This window comes from Lissotriton vulgaris, chromosome 5 (assembly GCF_964263255.1).
Source record: "Lissotriton vulgaris chromosome 5, aLisVul1.2, whole genome shotgun sequence".
Taxonomy (NCBI): Eukaryota; Metazoa; Chordata; class Amphibia; order Caudata; family Salamandridae; genus Lissotriton; species Lissotriton vulgaris.
The window spans coordinates 787,109,027-787,128,484 of NC_141693.1; the positions used below are offsets into that span (position 1 = coordinate 787,109,027).

The following is a 19,458-nucleotide window of genomic DNA, read 5'->3' on the forward strand; positions in this document are numbered from 1 at the left end:
CCTCTTGATTTAGTGAATCAAGATCACATTAGTTAAAGTAAGCTTCACTCTTAAGTATGCAACACATGCTCATCCAGCTCTATTATACAGTATTTGGAGCCACTGCTGATTTTTACACCTACCGCCAGACATTTGAGGGCGGAAATTTACTTGAAAAAGTAAAAGACTACAACAAAAACATTAAGTGTACGAGGCAGAGTACATGTAAGGGTGGATGAAGCAGGTGGCGGAAAGCACAGACTGCTGAGCAGTCAGAGGGGCCAGAGGGCTGAGTAGGCAGAGTACAAGTAAGGGTTGATGAAGCAGGCAGCAGAGGACAGAAGCCAGAGAAGTCAGAGGGCGTGAGCACGGAGCAGCCTGACAGGCACACATTTGGCTGCTTAAGCAACACATCTCCTGCTAAGTGTAAAGTGCAGATCAGAGGGCCTTGCCCTTCTGGACAAAAAAAAAAAAAAAAAAAAAAAAAAAAGAGTGCAAGGGACCCTGTTGGCAAATGACGGCCACATTAAAACGGAAAAAGGCGCGGTCTGTCGCTGTTTAGGAAGGCGTTGAGTGCAGACCCACACGCAAGCACTCGCGAGATTAGCACAGAGCGGCCCGTGGGAAGAGAAACTAGCAAGAATGCCTCGAGACCAGCACCACCTCGTGGGAGTCACAGACAGGCGACGCTGGGTGCCAGGAGAGAAGGGGTGGGATAGAAGGAAGGCTCAGAAGACAAGGGGTGAAGGAGAGATAAAAAGGCAGGAGGGAAGAAATGTCAATCAAGGCAGGAGAGAAAAGAAGCAGAAAAGTAGAGTACGGAGACGGAGTTAGGGAAGGATGAGAGCGAAAGCAGCATGTTAAAAATTGGGTGAGGGGGTGACCTTGGAGCAGTACTTCTGATCAACACGCACAGGGGGCTTTAAAGTGTGCACTAAAAGGAAGTCCCTCTTGGAAACAAATGACCTTTAGACAGTTTGCCAGCTGTTGCTGTTGCAATAAATGATGGGAAGAAGTGGCAGCCTAAGTCTGTAACTGCCCTTGTTTCAGCCTCCAAATGCACCAGAGGCAAAGAGCTGCCCCGTGCTCCCTGGGTTGGCATAGCTGCACACACCCACCCGGTTAAGGTAAACATCTCGCACACGCAGTTTATAAACGCCACCATCCATGCACATCATGGGCATGTCGTAACCTTTAGCGACAAGGGCCATTCCATCTCCTTGCCCATTGTGTTCTAAATCGCCCTTCGGTCTGTTTTTGTGATGTTTTTAAGGACATCTGGAGCACAACGCAAGGATTTCCAAAATAAATCTGATCATAAATTTGTAATGTCTGATGTACATTTCGTTTTCGCACCGACATCATGAACACACGTGTGAAAAATGAATAAATGCACTTACAACTGTTGGCAAACCATACAAATGTAAATGTAATGTAAATGTATAGGCATTTATATAGCGCACTACTTACCCGGAGGGTCCCAAGGCGCTTCGACCGCTGCAAAACCCTTCCTGGCTTCCCTGAGAGAGGGTCCCTTAATGGGTATCTCCAGGGTGAGACCAGGCATCCCCGGCGGTCTGGTGGGGCCGTTAGTGCATTTGCACAGTTGCCGTGCCCCCTCCACACATTCACTGCTTTATCCAGTCTAAAAGCCTGCCCTTCTTAATGAACTGCCGGAGGATATAAACCCCTTTCTTCATGAAGGTTAACTTTTTGAAGCATTCACATACTGGTGGAGATTGGGGTGTGGGTTGAGGAAGGAGAGGGTGTAGGCGGTGACAAACTTGTTCAAAGAGCATCATTTTCAAGAACTTGAAGGTAATACTCAAAAGGCCATACCTTTATCAGATAAAAATGGCTCCACATACACTGCACTTACATGAGTTATAACCAGCAGGATGGAGCATGCCACTGCCTGCATAAGAGAAAGGCGGTGCATGCTTTCTGCAGATACCGTAAGCCCGGGATTTGTGTGCGCATACATTTTTAAAAATGTTTTTTTAAACAAGCGAGTGTTGAGCAAGTTGTGCGTGCGCAAAAAGGAAATTTTTAAAAAAAAGCACTTGAGTGGTGCGCGCAGCAGCACCAAAAGTGATCGCGCATCAGATGGCGCCTCGGGTGCTAAAAGCTGGCGGGTGCACGCAAGCGCTAGGCCATAGTGGAGGCATTTTCTGAAGCCCTTACTAAATGTCTCGCCAGAGAAGCGCATGCGCTGTCTCAGGTGAGACTTAAAAACCAGTGGTTACAGATTTTTGCGCCAAACTTTTTCCAGTGTTTATGGAAAGTTGATTTTATTATTGCTTGCTTTCTGCACTGATTGTGCATGGTATATAGACAGTGTACATACAGTGTATATGAGGTCCAAATAAATGCTTCCAAATCAAACTTATTGCAGTAACCCATACAATACTGCTTCAGCGAGTCTTTGTTCATGTGCGCTCGCTCTTTCCGTCCCATGTAAAACTTTGTGAAAAGGTCCTCTCAACATTGGCGCGCGACTTGCAACGCCAAAACAGCCAGTAAACAATTTGTTAACTCTGGCTACTGACAGCTTTCCATGCCATTACTGGTGCACTTGAACATTGTGATTCTCTTGGCAGGTTCTGCAACATTCGAGTGAACTGGGCGCTTATGCCCTCAGTTATTGAAGCGGTCAAAAATTAAGCAGTAGTTTTGAAAATACAGAGAACATTCACCTTTATGGAAGAGATCTAGAACATGTAAGAGTACACAGTGAGGTTTCATTGACTTCAAATGCCATGGTTGGTGAAGGGGGATTTTTATGCATTTCTCATACATTGTAAAATAAAAGTTCCTGAATTGTTCTTCAACATTGCTTTGCTTACCAAGTGGCAAGCACTAACATGAAACATGTTGCAGTACCAAAGTCACTAAAGGGGTCGCCTAGCCTACTCTCGGAGAGGTCTCACAAACACCAATTATGCACATAAACACAAATTATGCTGAACCCTTGGCAGACAAGGGGGTTTTCAGACTCCAGGTTTTTTTTGTATTACATCTACTAGAGCAGTTCTGTTTTCCTGTAACATCTAGGAATGCAGTACAGTGTACTTTTTCCCATTAATATCAATAGGAGACCAAAGATCTCACATTTCTTGCCTTTGGCACCGTCACCCTGAAAAATCTTTGTAAACTGTTGACTAACAAAAACAGCAGCCCAGGTGAGGCAAACGTCAGAAGAAAGATGCAGAGGCAAAGAAGAGAACTTGAAAGCTAGTAACTATACATGCCTGCCACACCTGAACTCTTCCCGCCCGCTTTTCAGGATGGCAGCATCTTAACCTTTGTCAGCTAGGATCAATTTTAACTGCACTATCAAAGACTTAATTGCAAAATATAACCAATGCTTATAGAGAAGAAGGTCCAACATTTCTTTGTGGTCATGCCATAAAAGAACAACCTAGTGGGATATTACATAAAAATATACCATCTTCCTAGGTGGTCCACTTTCAATCTAATGGGAATGCCTGCCAGGGCCACAATACCTATTGCAATACTTTCTTTATCATACAACGCTTTCTTTCTGGCTAACATATTGAAGTTTTGTACATTTAAGTATCCACCCTGTCCCCACCAAACTATGTATTTCCCGGTCGCAGAGAGTAGAAGTTATCACCACGACTTTTGAATTTAAGCTACATCTCAGAGCTCTGGAAGTCTGTAAGCTGCTTCCAGGGAGTCGGTCATGAGCAGACAGCAATTACATCCTCTAGCATGCAGATTAATTCAGTAGCTAGACACGGTTGGCAGGACAACAATAACTTTAAGGTGAGCACTCTTCCCTTAGGTGTGCCAGTATTTCCACTACAAATCAAAAACCAAAACAAGCACCACTATTACCAATTACTTGGTGTGGGGGCCTAAAAATGACCACACGACCTACTCAATTAAACAGTAGATCTAGAGACCAACTATTTCGTCCAGAATTAATCAAATATTTTTATTTTATATCTTTTAAATCAAAACATTTTGTAGACAATTCACATATTTATGTACAAAACTTATTTCACTCCACATTTATTCACGAAGACGTTTCTAGCACTCACTACAAACATTCAACCATACAAACATCACAAACATAGAATCAAACGGCATCACTTTTCGACAAGCTATTTATAAAAATAGCTACAAACAATTGCAAAAAACACAGGAAATCAAATCAAATATTTTAAAGACTTTGATTTTTAAGAACGTCCTAGTGTTGTGAAAACGGTCCGTTTTGACCCAGACGGTGGAGCCTCTCCTCTCTCGAGGGGTGCGGAGGCGGAAAGAAGGTGGGCAACGTGATGGATTGCCCAATGTGGAAGGCCGTGACTACCTTGGGCAGGAAGGAGGGCCTTGTCCGTAATAGAACCTTGTCCGGATGGACTGAAAGGAAAGGAGGCTTACAAGACAGAGCCTGGAGCTCACTCACTCTCCTGGCAGAGGTGATGGCTACCAGGAAGGCAGTCTTCAAAGAAAGAAGGCGAAGAGGACAGTTGTGAAGTGGCTCAAAGGGAGCGCACATCAGAAACGTAAGAACCAGGTTCAAGTCCCACTGAGGCATCACGAAGGGAACAGGAGGAAAGGTATGAGTGATGCCCTTCAGGAATCGATTAACGATAAGGGACTTGAACGAAGGTTGGTCAGGCAGCCTCAGAAAGGCTGAAAGAGCCGAAAGATAGCCCTTGACAGTGCCCAGAGCAGAGCCCTGCTGGGCAAGAGAGAAGAAAGGTGAACCTCAGAAAGAGGAGCATTAAGGGGATCCACAGCCTTTGCTGTGCACCATGCCACAAATCTGTTCCACCTGCAGGCGTATACAGACTTTGTGGAGGGACGCCCTGGCTGCCAGAATGATGTTGCAAACTTCAGGAGGCAAGTCAAATGGCCTCAACTGTCGCCGCTCAATCTCCAAGCATGGAGGTGGAGACTGGACAGGTTCGGGTGGAGGACCGTCCCCTGCTGCTGCGACAGAATGTTCTCCTGAAGAGGCAGACGAACCGGGGGAATCGACTGACATACTGAGTAGCTCGGGATACCAGTACCTTCGTGCTTAGTCCGGAGCCACAAGGATGACTTGTGCCCGGTCGCGCTTGATCTTCTTCAGCACTCTGGGCAGAAGTGGTATAGGCGGAAAGGCGTACAACAGACCGCAGCTCCACTCGCGACGAAAAGCGTCTCCGAGCGAGTGACGCCCAGGAAATTCCAACGCGCAGAACAGATGACATTGCCCGTTCTCTTCGGTGGCGAAGAGATCTAACCAAGGCTCTCCCCATCGCAGAAAGAGGCCTTGCGCCACGTCTGTGTTCAGACGCCATTCGTGAATTATCGAGCACCGACGGCTGAGTTCGTCCGCCCTGGCGTTCAGAGAACCTGCCAGGTGTTGAACCATCAGAGTCACGCCCTGATGTTCCAGCCATTGTCAGAGGTGCAGAGCCTCCTGGCAAAGGGTCCACGACCCCACTCCGCCCTGTTTGTTGCAGTACTACATGGCGGTGGTGTTGTCCGTGAACACTTGCACTGCACTCCCTCGGACAGACGGGAGGAATGCCTTCAGTGCCAGACGAATCGCCCGCAGCTCCAACAGATTGATATGGAGCTGGGACTCCGCTGGAGACCAGAGCCCTCTGATCTCCGCCTCTCTCAAGTGGCCTCCCCAGCCCTGGAGGGACGCGTCCGTCACAACTACGTGCTCCAGTTGGGGAAGGGAGAGGGATCTGCCGTTGACCCAATCGCGGTCCGTGAGCCACCACTGCAGCTGTCTCGCAGTGCCCTCCGAGAACAGGCCATGGTCAGACAGGTTGCCCTGATGCTGGGCCCACTGAAACTTCAGGTCCCACTGCAGAGCCCGCATCCGCCACCGTGCGTGATGCACCAGAAGGATGCAGGAGGCCATCAGCCCCAGAAGCCGCAGCGTCAACCTGACCGAAACTCGGGATAAAGGCCAGAATATCGGAATCAGAGCCTGTATATCTCGAACCCGCTGTTCGGGCGGGTAGACCCGAAACGGCGCCGAGTCGAGAACCGCTCCGATGAAAAGGAGCTTCTGAGAGGGGCACAGGTGTGACTTCGGCACATTGATGGAAAATCCCAGCTGGTGCAGGAGATCCGCCGTAGTCTGGAGGTGGCTGACGACTGTCTGGGGCGAGCCCGCCTTCAACAACCAGTCGTCTAGGTAGGGGAAGACTGGCACCCCTAACCTGCGCAGATGAGCTGCGACCACTGCCATCCCCTTAGTGAACACCCGTGGGGCGCTGGTAAGGCTGAAGGGGAGCACGGTAAACTGAAAGTGCTCGTGGCCTACCGTGAACCGCAGGTAACGCCGGTGGGCCGGCAGGACGGGGATGTGGAAATACGCGTCCTGCAAGTCCAACGCTACCATCCAGTCTCCTGGGTCTAGGGCAGCTAAGACCTGAGCCAGTGTCAGCATTTTGAACTTCTCCTTCCGGAGGAAGCCGTTGACGTTCCTCAGATCCAAGATAGGGCGTAGGCCCCCTTTGCCCTTCTTGGGTACCAGGAAGTAGTGGGAGTAGCAACCAAGTCCTACTTCTGGCCCAGGAACGCGCTCGATGGCCTCCTTGGCCAAGGGGGCCGAAACTTCCTCCTGCAGGAGCCGCAAGTGATCCCCTGATACGCGGTGGTGTTGCGGTGGCATGGCTTGAGGGGTTGTCTCGAAGGGGAGGGAGTAGCCCCTCCGGGCGATCTGCAGCACCCACCTGTCCGAAGTGACAGTGCGCCAGTGAGAGTGGTGAGTGGTGATGGCGAACCCTGCCTCCCACTGGCGTCACATGGGCCGAAAAGCACGGACTAGGAGGGTTTAGAGGTGGATGCCGCGGGGTCAGGTGTGGACTGACACCGCCTGTTTCCCCGACCGCCTCCACGGCGGTTTCCACGGCCGCCGCCACGCTGGACGACAGTTGCGGCGAGTGGCTGGCGGCACGATTGGGGCGCCCATTCCCTGGCCGCGAAAGGCACCCGTTTGCTGGCGTGGGGCCGAGAGGCCCAAGGACTTGGCCGTAGCCCTGGAGTCCTTAAAGCGCTCAAGCGCGTGGTCTGCCTTGTCGCCAAAGAGGCAACAGCCATCGAACGGCATGTCCATAAGAGTGTTTTGGAAGTCTGCCGAAAAATTGGCGGATCTCAGCCAGGCGTGGCGTCGTACCGCCACCGTCGTAGCCATCGCTCTGCCCAGCGAGTCAGTAGTATCCAGCACCACACCGGATGGAATACTTGGCTGCGTCCCGGCCCTCCACAAGGGCTTGGCCGAGTTTGGCCCGTACCTCCAACGGGCACTCTGGCAGCACTTCCGCCACCGTCTCCCACAGAGTGGGTGTAGCAGCCCAAGAGGCATGCAGTGTTGGAAGACCGCAGTCCCAAACTAAGGGACGAGAAGATCTTCTTGCCATAGTTCTCGTACTTCTTGGATTCCTTGTCCGGCGGTGCCGTCGGGAATGCGGTCTGGGAATTAGAGGCCTGGATGACCAGACTCTCGGGGGTGGGGTGGGAGGACAGGAAACATGGGTCGCCCAGAGGCGGGTGGTGGCGTCGGGCCACGTTCCTATCTACGGGCGAACCCGTAGCGGGCCTGGACCAAGTGCCCAAAAGAACGTCCGTCAAGGCCTCATTAAATGGCAGCAGAGGCTCCATGGAGCATGACTGCGGCTTAAGGACCTCAGTGAGGAGGTTAGTCCTCACGGCCGCGACGGGGAGCTCAAAGTCCAAGGCCTTGGGCAGCACTCGTCAACACCACACCATAGGTAGCTCCCTCCTCCGAAGCCACGGTAGGAGGAGAGACAAATCCAGTGTCTGGAGAGGTGTCCAGGCCACTGGCCTCCCCAAGGTCTCCTGCCCAGTCCATGTTAGACTGACACTCCCTGGTCAGAGGGTCCTCAGACCCCTCCCAATCCTCCTCATCCCTCATCTCAAGAGATTCAGGGTCGTAATTGTATGAGGTCGGCTCGTAGAAGCTAAAATCATCAAACGGCGTCGAGATAGGCGCCGTCCCGACGTCTGAACGGAATGAAAGGAGGCATCGGGGACGGCGCTGCCCGAGGACAGCGCCGGAGGGGACACCACACGGACCGACGCCGGGGGGGGGCGGGGGTAGTAAGGTCCACCGGTGACGATCCAGAGCCCGATGAAGGTCCAGCGACACCCTGCGGCGCCGAGCCCGAAGGCGCCGCTGGACTCTGCGGCGCCGAGGGCACCAGCGGTGTCGGGATCGTGGGACCCTGCGGCACCGGGCCGAAGCACCCAACGGCGTCGAAGCCCCCGACCCACTAGGGTTAGCTGGGCCCGAAGGCGCCGCGGAACCCATCGGAGGAGAAAGGGACTTCATGGCCATGAGGAAACGCTCAATCTCCTCCGGCGTCGCGTTCAGCCCAGGGACGGAGGGTATGGGGCCAGACGAAGCGCCCGCGACTCCAGAGGAGCCGCGTGGGCGTTGTCACCCGAACCCCCGGCCGCATTGCATGAGCGTCATGGGGGGGGGGGGGAGCCGGATGAGCGATGATGTCTCTTCGACTTCTTACGCTTCTTACCTGACGACTTGGACCGGAGGAGAGGTGTCGACTCCCGGACCTGTGACGGCTCCGTCCCCGCGACCTGTCCCTCGACCTCCCGTGGGACCGGGACCTCACACGGCACGGGGCCGACTACCGGAGTTAGAGCCGCCTGCGGGACCGCTCCTGCCTGGCCTTCCTCGAAAGGGCCCGACAGTCGGGGCAGGCCTCGTTGTCATGGTCGACGCCCAAACACGTCAGGCACAGGCGGTGGGGATCCGTGACCGACATGGTACGGTCGCACTCGTCGCAATGCTTGAAGCCGGGCATCCCTACAGGCACCGTCGGAGTCGTACAGACTTCGAATTGGATCAAAAAAGATCACCAAAAGACTTAGTCAAAAATTGACTAGGGTAACTGCTCTTTCCAGATCTGCGCTGGCTGGCGCGGTAAAAAGAAGAACTGACGTCAGCACGCGAAGGCGGCGTCTAAGTACTCCGACGACATCACGGCACCCACGACGGACGCGGAGCCGCAGACTACGCCTACTGACGCTCAAGGGTACTGCTACGCAAAAGTTTCCGGATCCAGTCTGACGCCTGGGGATATTCGAAGGTAAGGAATCTATCTAAGGTAAGGAATCTATCACTAACGTGTCTTTCAGACGTTTTGCACCCCCCACCCCATTATAATTTGAGCCGTTTGAGCATCTGCCCACTGAATGCTGTTTACCCACAGCTTAGAGCACATTGCTCGGAGGAAAAAGTTATTATTAACAGTACAAAAAAAAGAATTCCTATGAAGTGAGTTGCCTAACCAACCTTCAGAGAACATGATGTATTAAACAAGCTTGAAAAATGGCAATTGTGAATAGGCATGCTTATACTTACATAATTTAAATAGCAAGCTTGCCTCATTTGTGTTAAAAACTATCCATCCAAGACAGTCAATTCCAAGAGCTGAAATATTTCAGCTGCAGGGGGAGGCACAAGACTTCTGTGCTGCAAAACCGAAAGCAAACTGCTTGTGGTTTTCTTTCAAATTGCCAAAGTAGGGGCACATCGTGCCCCATCAATCGGGACAGTGTGAAACAAAGGATTTTAGGGTGGAGCGCGCGCCCCCCCCTGAGAAGGTGTCACGCCCCCCCTGGGGGGGGGGGGCGCGCCCCACAGTTTAAAGAACTATGCTCTACTGTGTCTGCAAGGTCTTCCAATACCTGAAACCGGTCAGGCGTGGTCTTCATTTTCCATTTCGAACCTGTTAAACTGATAGACTGCCCTTATTCAGAATTCACCACCTTCACATCCATCTAAGCCTACCTAATGTTAACATGTAAAGCACTGATGAAGCAGAGGAGCATACATTTGGATCCAAAGACAGTTCTGTATTGTCCATCTCTCGATAGAACTTTCAACCTTCCTAACCAATTAGGTAAGATTATGCTTGCATATTGGGAGTTGGTGACTTACTTCAGAGCCAAGCAGCACTCTTGAGGGGAATAGTTTCCCATGGACCATCGGATATACAAGCTCTCCAACCTTGCACAGAGAAGTCAGAACATTGATTAACTGGTAACAGAATTCAGAACAGGCAGCCCTCTGCACCAAGGCCCCATATAGTACAGAATTGGTCTTCATCTACAGGCACTGTCACTTTCTAACAAATGTGAATTCTTTCTGGCCCTCAGAGCTCTTCTGCAGTAGAGTTATGCAGAGTCTACCGATTGGAACAATACAAATTAAGCCATAGAGCCCAGAGGTGACACGGTCTACTCTACCATGTGGATGAATTTGCATCAGAAGTCACTGAAAGTGTCATATGATGAAAGAAAAAAAAAATCACATGGATATTGTGGTCAAGACTACTAAACTACACGAATAGAACTCTGCATTTTATTTCCAAAACAGAATACATAGGTAGTTTACAGTCTAAGGAGCCGGCAGAAGGATAAAGAGTGGGTAGTAATAAACTACAAACACTGGGTGGTTTCAGGATTCCACCACAGTCCTGACACAGCTGCACCGTTAGCGAACATTTGGGGAGCCTACTTAAGGTTTGACAGAAGAGCCTGAATTCAGTGAATATTTCTTAGTATGAATCAGAATTTGAATGAATTGAATATTATAAACTGTTCCATTAATTAAAATTATAGTAAAAAAAATGATTTACCATTGCCCCATCACCCATAAGATTAAAAAAAAAAAAAAGTGAAAACATGGTCAGCAAGTCACCAGCAATTGATTGCACTGTTAATCTTCGTGCAATCCTGTTCCTCGTTAACCCCTTCCATGCTCGAGACGGAACTATTCCGTCATCAGCACAGACCAACCGTGACTCATGACGGAATGGTTCCGTCACGACCACGATTGGAATGTCCAGCACAGGGCTGGAATTCCTGCCGCACGGAAGCGGTTAAAAGAATATAACTAGTCTTTCCTGAGGGGAGTGGGGCGTTGGAAGGGTTTGTACCCTCCTTGCAGTTACAACTAAAGGATTGTCTCCTAGGCCATGTTCCTTTTATCCCTATGGGCCGTTTTTATATCATATATATTGATCCTAGCCGTTTTGGTATGTCTCATGCAGTTTAGTTTGGCTATCAGAGCAATACTGTATCAAACTGCTTAGAGCCGGCAAGATTCACCTTTTAAGCAGCAGATGGATCGTATATTTAACACTGGAAATATTGGTTGGAGCCAGTATCGACTCAACGGAATTAAGCTCTAACAAATGCAAATCACATGAATCCGTGTCTCTTCAGCTTTGCCACACAATCTACACAGTTTGCTTTATCAGGCCATAGTCTGTACCAATAGCTCCTCAATGGCAGCAAACCAAAAAGCCACCTCAGATTGATTTTTGCTCTCATTGAGAGAGTCTGGCACAAATATGTAGGGAGGCACCTGGACGCCCAGCTGCCATTTTATTTCCCTTTTAGATCTTCCACTGAGGACAGAGCCTTTGCATTCTTCATTGCAAGTTTAGTTATGGTTTTGGTTGGAAGACCGGAGTTAGCAGTGTTCTCTATTTCCAGGCTCTGGGTGGCCTTCCTAATGCAAGTCCTCATTCGGACTTCAGCTCCTGCGTTTTCTTCCATAGAAACTGCCTTAGGGTGTTAGGCATGGCTGTTCGTAATTTTGAGCAATATGCTACCCATTTTGCATGCAGGACTAAGGTTTGCTTCAAGATGATAAATTCCAGCCTAATTTGGGAGCTGAAAATCTACATCTTTAAGGAGTATTATGGCAGCTACAACTCCGTTATTAGAGATGTGACTACATTTCACGCAGTGGAAGCATTCGGAATTTGTTTCTTGACGGTCTTGAAATCTAGGCTGACAAACGTTCACTGGTCCAAGGAGTAGCAATCATATTTTACTCCCTCAAAACCCTGATTTCATTCTTGCAAATAGCCCCTTAAAATCCTGCACCACTGACTACTGAAGACGAGGGTCTGAGCCCTGGGTGCAGTGTTCGGCAGTTAAGTCCTCCACCAGAGATTGTAACCACTCTTTACAATATAGGAAAAACATTTACCTTTTGTCAGACTCCATCATAGCGTAGGAGACGGCTCTTGAGCTTCTGCTCACTGCTGAGCTCAAGGGAGAAAGATTAGACGTTAAGGTGGGCAATTGCTGTTAACCTGCAATGTAGTCTAAAGTCTGTAATAGGCGGTTGTCAATGCTGGTTTTACTACATTTCAAAGGGAAGTAAAATAAAAAAACCTGTTGGAGCCGATTGCTTCCATAGAAATCCTAATTTGTTTTGTACAGTGCCTCTTACGCAGCCAGAGACACAAGTTTCGCGACAGGAGGCGCATTTAACCCCTTCGCTATTGCCCGTAGAACATCTGCGGCCAATGCTTTAATTGAATCCCTAGATCACTTAGGGGTGCAGGAGGATATACAGGACTGTTCTGGCATAATTAGTTATTCCAGAATTTCAAAAGCCACCCCTCTGGCCCGGTATTGTGGTTAGAGGGCTGTGACCGCTCCCTTAAACAAGGGGCAGGCAGCAGTTACCTCCGGCAAGCATATGGGTAACCCAGATATTGCTGGTCCCAATGTGCAGGGGAGACTTTTGCCGAGTCAGCCAGTTTAGGGTCCGGGAACAAAAAAAAAGAGACACTAATAATGGGGGGGAAAGGCGAAAAGATCAATACCTAATCCAATTTGCCAAGAGACATCGCTCCCTCAAGCTTGGACCAAAGCAGTTTGGACGGGTATATTAAACTCTTGCAAAGCTCTATGAAGTCATTGTTGGACACTAAATGGAGTCAGCGGATTCAGAGGTTGACTGAACTCAAATGTGTAGCTTCAGGAGGGGTAGAGGCTATCCAAGACATCGGACTACCAATGGATCGCCCAATTATGAACTGTCCCTCTTCAATTACCCCATCTCTGAACAACAGGGAACCATCTCAGCTATCAGGGGGCCAAACATCAGTCTGTAACCTTAGGTACAAATCCGGGTGAAAAGGAATGGCAGGATATACAGGCTCAAAGCAACTACAGTGGGGAGAGGAAGTTCCTTCGCAGACTCTACCTGTTATCCACCTACCAGTCGATCGACCCCCTATGTTGTGCCAGCCCTCCCCCGGGGTCTAAGGAGGACTTCACCCAACTAAAGAATGACGTCCTACATTGGCTATGGGGTAACACCACTTTAGGACTGAGGGTGGAGAGAAACAATCATGGTTCTAAGAGTTAATTGGATTGGTAGGTCTCTAAAGTCCTGCCAGGGTAACTGCAGTATCAATTTTGACACGCCCCACATTGCAGAAAGGATCTTGGCCACAGAGACTTATGCCCCCTCTGGTTCCAAATCATCCATAACTGTTTTGCCACTTGGCTTCTTTTATAAACCAGAGCTTTGGGAGGGGGGGGGGCGAGAGAATAAGATGCCCCAAGGTCGACAGGATGCTGGAACACCTTTTTTAGAGTGGACATATTAATTCACTTCCTTAGTGGACATGGATAACTGATTGACTTAACAGATCCCCCTTTAAGACTTAAGAGAAACTAGATGATCAGCGGGAATCACTAGTGCAAAGCCCCAAGTCTTTGGGTGGACGTGATAAAAACTTAATATCCTGGAACGTTGCAGGTCTAGCTGATACATTCTCTGACCCGTTCTGGATAGCATTTGTAAAACATTTTAATGTAATATGTTTTCAAGAAACTTGGCTGACTGATTGTAGTTTTTAGAAGGATACAAGTTGTTTTTTGTTCCAGCTTCCCCCCTCAGCTGGTAGACCAAGTGGCAGTCTTGCAATTTATAATTCTTTGGCAGTGGATTGTAAGTTGCGGGTCTTGCCCATATCAAGCCTGTGTATACAGTCTTTGGTATTAAGCAAGGGTTTGAATTAAGTTGGCCAAATTAATTTTTATAGCTCAACATCACGTCCCAAGGGGGGAGTGTAACATCACCCTCTTGGGATCATTTATTAGGCAACACTGAAGTGGCTCTCCAAAACCTCATGATTGTTGGGGATTTCAACATCCACCCATGTGGAGAGCCTAGGGTCTTAAAATTAGCAGACCTGGGTTGTCCACATGTAAGGGAATTCATTTTGAACATTCTTCCCAGGGGGATTTGCTGAACGACCTTCATGAATTTGACCTCTTATGTCTTTGTGATCCCTGTAGTAGGGACACGGTTCTGTCTTTCAAAGGGAGGGGTGTGGTTCATTTATTGATTTTACATTAATTTTATCACCCATACAAGCACTATTTGGAGGTTTCGCCATACAAGCAAGCGTTTATAGTGACCATAATCTTCGATGGGTTGACATTTGGTGACCTTTACTATTGTCTAAAGGATGGTCTGGGAGGAGTGGGACTGGAATACCAACAGATGGTAAGACTAGTGAAGTGGAACCAGACGTATTTCACAATCAGTTATAGGGTCATGCGCTCGGGAGTTAGCCATGTGCTCTGCCTGGTCTATACCTCCGGTGGAGGTTGTTGGTGCTTCCAAACCTATTTCTGTTAAAGTGGCAGATCTTTTAAGTATCCCAGCCCAACAAATAATCACTAAGACCCCTATATGGTCCGATTTGTCTTGCACTCCGGCTAAAAGAAAATTACACGTAGCTTTAAATAAGAGCTCAAGAAACCTGCCTGAGATCAGATTTTGTCGGAGAGATTATAAATTAGTGCTGGCCAAATGCAAGTCTGCCCTGAAGGAGGAGGCCTGGAGGAGTTTACTTAGGGCAAGCACGTTGAGAAATAGCTCAAGATTTGGGAGCATTATTAACAGTCCCTTTCTAAATCAAGAGGGCTGTGTAGTGGCCCCACACATTACAGAGGAGGAGTGGGCTTCCCGTTTCAAAACTATTGTTTGAAAGGCCCCCCCCCCCCGCCAGAGTTAAACCATCCGTTTGCTCGTGAGATAGAGATCCCAGATTTGGTTTTTAGTTTGGAAGAGATTAAGGAGGGTATTGTCAGGCTGACTAGCAACAAAGCCCAGGGACCGGATGGTATCCCACCAGATCTTTTAACCCCTTAAGTGCTGATGACGGAACTGCTCCGTCATCAGCTACGGGTGAGCTGTGCTGATGACGGAGCAGTTCCGTCATGGCCCGCTCGGCGCGCCTGCGTGAATTTCGCGCCTGCGTTGACGTTCTATTAAGCGGGGCGGGCCATGACGGAACGGCTCCGTCACAAGCACAGGTCAACCGACGCTGGTGACGGAGCGGTTTCGAACAAACGTGCAACAAAATGAGATATATATGCGCATGTGGTATGATGTACAGTGATTATAAAGATGTCCCCAACAGGAAGCCAGAGAGTTAAAAAAAAAACCAGAAAAACGGGGGTCGGGTAAAAAGAAGGGCAAATATAAAGTACTGCCTCCCAGTCAAGATCATGTCTCATAACACCATTGAGAGTAATAGTGACTGTAACAAGTCGTCAAATCCAATAAACATTCCAAAGGGCATGTTTAATATCCACTCAAGACTTCCCCCTTAGGTCACCTCTAGAGAGACAGTCTGTACGCAATGCAATCCAAACAGTCCAAGTTGGTGCCCATATATTCCATAGTGTAAAATATCTCCCAACAGTGGGCCAATGAGTGATGTTTGGTTCTATGTGCTCATGTCCAGATAGTCTCAATTAACAAAAAGGTATTGCAGACCATTATAACTGTGCCCGTGGTCAGTCTCTATCAGTTACAAATGGGGAAAAAGGCACCACAGTTCCTCAGATTTCTGTGGCTGCTTATTTACTCTATTGATCTTTTCATGGGAGTCCATAGTATGCATATCGGACAACCATGTGCTGTAAGAGGGTGGTGGTGTTTTCCTGTGGTATCCACGAAAGCTGTTGGCCGCCATCTATTGGCATAGGAGGCAGCATTAACGAGTCATGAAGTAGTGCTAGTCTGTTAGTCAGTGGCTTTAGCATCCCTAAATCTGTTTGGTGGTATTCCCATATTGAATACCTATAGTGAGAAAGAGTTTGGCATTCCCAGAGAATGTGAATATCCGTCTGTAGCTGTGCATCTTCAGCATTTAGTTCTCGAGCATACATACCCAGTAGAGCCTAGCTGGTAACCAATGCGTCCTGTTGAGTATCTTTCCTGAACTCTTGTATATTGTCATGGGTTTCCAGAAGCATCATTTGCTCCCAATTATGGATGAAAAGACCAAGTCTGGTGTCCCACCATTGAAGTAGACTGCATGCGGCCACCCTCTAACAGAATCACTTTCCCCATTTGTAACTGATAGAGACTGACCACGGGCACAGAGTTATAATGGTCTGCAATACCTTTTTGTTTATTGAGACTATCTGGACATGAGCACATAGAACCAAACATCACTCATTGGCCCACTGTTGGGAGATATTTTACACTATGGAATATATGGGCACCAACTTGAACTGTTTGGATTGCATTGCGTACAGACGGTCTCTCTAGAGGTGACCTAAGGGGGAAGTCTTGAGTGGATATTAAACATGCCCTTTGGAATGTTTATTGAATTTGACGACTTGTTACAGTCACTATTACTCTCAATGGTGTTATGAGACATGATCTTGACGGGGAGGCAGTACTTTATATTTGCCCTTCTCTTTACCCCCCCCCCCGCCCCCCCCCCCCCCCCGTTTTTCTGTTGTTTTTTAACTCACTGGCTTCCTGTTGGGGACATCTTTATAATCACTGTACATCATACCACATGCGCATATATATCTCATTTTGTTGCATGTTTGTTTGAAAGTTAATAAAGAAATGCAATAAAAAAAAAGATCAGGGCAAGAGCCCTTTTACCGGGTGTTCAGTAAAATGTAACCATACATAAGAGGGATTTTCACTATCTCCTCTTAAGAAAGCCTTTGCAAGTGAAATCCCACCTTTGGTCTTGTATGGAGCAGAGGTTCTAATGTTCAGAAACTGGGAATATTTGGGAGGCTGTAGAGAGTACAACATTTAAATGCATGTTGGTCTTTCCCATCAATACCATGATTCAAGGTATACTGCGTACATTTAATATTACATATTGCTACATCACTGCAGGCTCAAGCCTCTTAAGCTTCTTTAATAAACTGTCCTCTAGTGGAGAGATTACAAATCTTAAAATTAGGTAAGAGATTCTTATAAGGGAAAGGAAATGGGCCATGGGTCTTATTAAAAGAGTCAATTAGATAAAAACTATGCATAGCACCCTTGGTACAACAGGCAAATGGGTTAAATTACCTAATAAACTCACTTTGAAAGAATCCTCCTTTATTGCCTTTGTCATAACCTGCTTCTCAGTCAGGAGTGTCCTGTGTGGAATGTTGGTGCATGGTGACGAGTTGGAATGTTTAGGTGCCTGTGAGGTGCTGGAATGGCAGTTGGAGTTGGGCTGAGCAGCAGGGAAACTGCTCCCAGTGGGGCTCATCATTGAAGCTTAATATTGGAACTGATTACTTACCTGCAACTGAGACCAATACACCATCTTATATACAATATACACCTCGGCTACTGAACTTCGGTTTACATTTTTGGCGACGATTTAAAGGAAAGAAACCCAGCGTGGTATAGTGAAAACTACTAAAGAAAAAAGCCTGAACAAACAGAAGAATTTTAAAGTAATCTTAAGCAAACAGGACATTTTGCAGCCCTGCAGCCCCACTAGTGTCCTCCACATCATACGGCTTTAGTAAAGGCATGCATCTGTGTGTCACATGATTTAGTTCATGTGAATGAAGACTATTTACAGTGTTTTGATGATTACCAGTACTAGTACTGGCAGAAGGTCAGATTATGGACAAGTCACTGGCTCATTAGGTGGTCTCACAGCGTTAAGTTTACAGTGTCCATATTAACTAGCAGCGTTTATTTAGGGAACCTGTCAGGGCGGACAAGTGAGTACATTTCTTTATTTTTACAATTCCTTGGCGCTGGTTCAGGATAGTTAAAAAGCATCGGTGCTATAGCGCAAGGTTTGCACAAGACGTACTGTCTGCTTAAAGCCCATGTGGATGTCCTAAGTTACAGTTCAACTGTGGCACGCGTCCTCATACCATTACTACAGGGACGCAAGAAGACGCAGTGTGAAGAACTGTAACAGTCTCATGCTACTCAGGAACACGTGCTTTATGGAAACGTTTGGTGCTCGCACGCACCTGAAGCAACACGGCACGTATTACTACAAGCCGCCAACTTTGTTTTTGGAGCAAGCAGCCAAGTCTGACGCTGCGCGTTATGCAGTAGCAGAGTCGGCTGTTCAGCCAGCCCGGGAGCAGCATGGGTTAGGGAAGCTGGAGACATGAACGGAGCTCAGCCTTTCCAGTATCCAGGAGCCATAAGGCATTCAAACTGATATTCAACGGAGTAGTATGGACAACTTCATGGGTGTTCCTGCTGAATAATTTTCTACTATGGGATGCTGGTAAGACCGGAATTAGTTTGTTTCATTTCAGTTAGAGTGGGATTTCGCTCACTGGAGATAAATCAGAACATTGTTTGCCGCTCATGTTGGCAGATCTAGTGTTTGCTCGTCATTATGTATTTATTGCCCCAACCAGTATATCTTGCTTATGTTGCAATGTCCTAAGTTATACAACTTGGCTATGCCGACTTTCTTGCATTTGCTTTTGGCATATATGTTGTGTGGTTAGTATTAGTCTGCGATGGGTCATTTGCATAGGAATGTTTCGTTACTGGTATGTTTTCTATGGGTGGAGGCCACCCATTCATTGCACTTTACTCTAGATGCCCTGGTGGAGGGAAGACTGTGTGGGGTCTAAGTTTATTAAAGTGACACCCAAATCTGATGTAGATGTTTGGGATGGCTGTGAGTGAGTAAGTTCACCCATTTCTTGTTCACACTCTAGGCCCTTGTGTTAGGGATGACAGGTGGGGTGTGAGTCACCTTTTCGTTGTTGGTTACAGTAGAAGCCCTGGTGGAGGGATGATTGTGTGGGGAGTCACCCATTTCTGATGCAGGTGTTGTGTGTGATGACTGGGAGAAGTGAAGTCACACATTTCTGATATAGATGTTATTTGTGGGATGACTGCAAGAGGTTAACAATTTCTTTTAGGGATGAAGTGTGGCCTGGATTTCCCCCATTCTGTTCTGTTGTACACTACGTTTTGGTGAGAGTTATTTGGTGGGTGACAGTGTGGTACGGTTTTGATGGAGTGCGGGTTGTATTTCTGTTTTGATTTGTATTTATGCTGTGTTGTGGTCTGCTGCGCCACTTTGTTGTTGGTTCTCTCTGTGGGCTGCCTTTCATGCTAGTCTAGCCAACTGGTGTGTTTTGTGGCGTTCGGTATGAGATATAGGGCGTTTGATGGTGCATTCTACTTTCGTTCTGAAAAGGGAGTGGGATGTGGCGATTACATTCAGTACGTTTTCATGCATGTATCTTTTGTATCTTTATGAAATTGCAATACATTCATTTGTTATTTGCATTTTTTTTTTATTTATTGCTTTTTAAATACATGGTACATATATGTAATATCAAATCATTCTACATGTGTTTCATGCATGTCTCTTG

At 47.8% G+C, this 19,458-nt stretch overlaps 1 protein-coding gene across 1 annotated transcript in view; it reads right to left on the bottom strand.

The window, feature by feature from the left end:
* EIF4EBP2 (eukaryotic translation initiation factor 4E binding protein 2) overlaps positions 1-19,458 on the bottom strand; it is a 91,187-nt gene that overhangs the window by 5,969 nt on the left and 65,760 nt on the right. The window lies entirely within an intron of this gene.